Genomic DNA, 2,688 nt, shown 5'->3' on the forward strand with positions numbered 1-2,688 from the left:
AGCTTTTGTACAGCCCCATTTACAACACATTCCTGCCAAACCCAGAGACTCCCTTTTTCTTCTGGGATACCTGGCCCAAAGGTAGCTGCTTGATTCCATGGGATTTGCATTTCCTGTTCCCCCCCTGTCATTTTGAACAGCTTCCTCTACCTGACGAACAAGTTTTTTTAAGTCACCTGCCACAGGTGCATATTCATTATAGTAATTTAAACTATACAAGTCGAGATGAAACTAGGTGATCTTTAGGGCCCCTACCAACCCAAGCCATTCTATGATTCTTTTTACAGAGGAAGAATAACTTGTCAACATTTAATAGAATTACATTTTAATGAAATATTGAAGTTCTTCTTAAAGTGTTACAAAGATATAATACATTCGTAATATAAGTGTAAAGGCTCAACATTAAAATGAAAAGACTTAGTAAAAAATATAGATTAGAAGTTACTACAGCATAACAAACTCATTGCAATTACACTTATGTTTTGTTTGTTTTGTTGTTTTTGGGGTTTTTTTTAAAGAAAACCAGCTATACTGACTGGCACATATAGACAAGATAAAATACAGCAAGAGTTTTTTCCTCCATTAAGTATTCAATCAAGTAGTACTGCAACAAACACTGATTCATGCATAAGTGTAGAGAGGATTTTAAACTCTGCATATGGTACTAATTTCAGCTTTTGTACAGCCCCATTTACAACACATTCCTGCCAAACCCAGAGACTCCCTTTTTCTTCTGGGATACCTGGCCCAAAGGTAGCTGCTTGATTCCATGGGATTTGCATTTCCTGTTCCCCCCCTGTCATTTTGAACAGCTTCCTCTACCTGACGAACAAGTTTTTTTAAGTCACCTGCCACAGGTGCATATTCATTATAGTAATTTAAACTATACAAGTCCTTAAACGTCTCCCATCCAAGAAATGGGCTGCTTCTCTGCAGCTGCTCCACTTCAGGATCCAAAACTGATTGCAGGTTGAAGCTTCCCAGGAGTTTGTTACTTGCTGTTTGTGCAGAATCTGTTGATAGAGAAGACTTTTTAAAGTTCAGATTGTAGGACCATGAAAAGGCGTACACAGCTCTAAGAAATAGCAACAAAACCCATTCAGTTAGCAATACATGAAACACTATTATGTAGGAGAACTGTCAGTACTTCAGAGTCTCCACACCATAACTTGTAGTTTACTTTTAGTGGAATCTATGTTTTAAAGTCTATACCTCCTGCTAGACACACAGAGTACACAGAAACAACTGCAACTGAAGTAAAGGCATCCTATCACAGCTGCAGTGTTATTGATAGAGAAGGCTCAATTTTTTCCATGGAAACAGAATTTTGTTGTAAAGACATGCATCCAGGAACGCCACAGAGCTATGTCATTGTCTGATGAATTAGATCAGACCCCTCCTCTCCTGTGCCCAATCACACAAACTAGCATCATGTGAAGAACAAATGTAGGAAGGACTACATAAGCAAAGATTACATGCAAACTGATTCTTGGATTGCATTTTTCTACAGCTATTTTTAACTGATGCTTTCCACTAATTTCTTACATTTCTCAAGGCATATCAGAAGCTTGCAGAATTTACTTATGACATGCTTCATTCCACTGACTAAAGTGTTCTCAAAAATCTAGCTCTACTTCCTTTCTCCTTACACTGTTTCTCTTGATTTTACTTCTGCAACGCAAGTGGCATTGCTTACTTCAGCTAATGTGAAGAAAAGCAGCTTCTTCAATTCTTATTTTAAAAAGAATCCAAAATAACTCTTTGTCTTGTGATCTTAATGCTGCTAATATGGTTAATTTTTTTGTTTCAGAAAGCTGAAAGCACATGAGAACATCCAGTGAATTTTATATTTACTTTAATATGACTAATTAATATATAGAACCTAATTTTCAGATAGAACAGCTGCCTGAGTGTATGCAAAAATAAAAGTAGCTGTAGCTACTTTATTAAGTAAACAGTGACTGCTATTTAATAGCCTTTTGGGGTGGAGAAGACATTTAGTTAGACATCATGCAGCACAGTGGGGCTCCCTGGGTTCTCAGAAGCTGCTGCTAATAAAAAGGAAAGCAAAATTTTCTTGGAAAGAACATAATCTGCACAGAAGCTGTATATAAGTAATTTGTTATAATGACAAAGGTTACTTTTATTTTTTACTCAACGTGTTGGGGGAGGCGGGGGGGAAGGCAAAAAATTCCCAGAAAATGCAGATTACTGGCTTCATTAGCTGCCTGAAGTCTTAGGTTATTTCACTAATTGTATGTTTAATCAGAAAAAAATATTCTCTTCCATTGCACGTTTTAGCCACAATCCCAATTTTTGTCCTTGTTAAAAATGTTATTTTTCACTATTCAAAATATCAACATAAATTAGAGTCATCACTTAAAATTACTGTTACATCACCGCAGTTTGAGAACACAGCCCAAAAGACATCTACTTAAAATTTCCTAATATATCGGGCTTGGGATGCGCGACAGTAAAACTATGAGGAATATTTTACCCATTAACTGTTTCACCATAAAGCAGTTCTTGCTGTGTCAATTGTAACCTGAAGCACCAGAAAGTTCATCCTCCCAAGTGCCAACTCTTTGATGCAGAGCAGCGTAAGAGAGTGACAGCATCGCGCGTGATTCCACGTCTATGGAGGTCCCGCACATCCCGGGAGCTCTGACAGGCAGCGCGGCGTCAGAG

The 2,688-nt window shown here is 37.7% G+C and overlaps 1 long non-coding RNA gene across 1 annotated transcript in view; it reads right to left on the minus strand.

The window, feature by feature from the left end:
• Window positions 1-308: 308 nt before the first annotated feature.
• LOC108446368 overlaps window positions 309-2,688 on the minus strand; it is a 6,283-nt gene continuing 3,903 nt past the window's right edge. The window contains exon 2 of the long non-coding RNA XR_001861537.1: window positions 309-1,013. This is a non-coding gene — a long non-coding RNA (uncharacterized LOC108446368). The remainder of the gene's footprint in view (window positions 1,014-2,688) is intronic.

This window comes from Corvus brachyrhynchos, unplaced genomic scaffold, assembly GCF_000691975.1.
Source record: "Corvus brachyrhynchos isolate BGI_N302 unplaced genomic scaffold, ASM69197v1 scaffold194, whole genome shotgun sequence".
In the NCBI taxonomy this organism is placed as follows: domain Eukaryota; kingdom Metazoa; phylum Chordata; class Aves; order Passeriformes; family Corvidae; genus Corvus; species Corvus brachyrhynchos.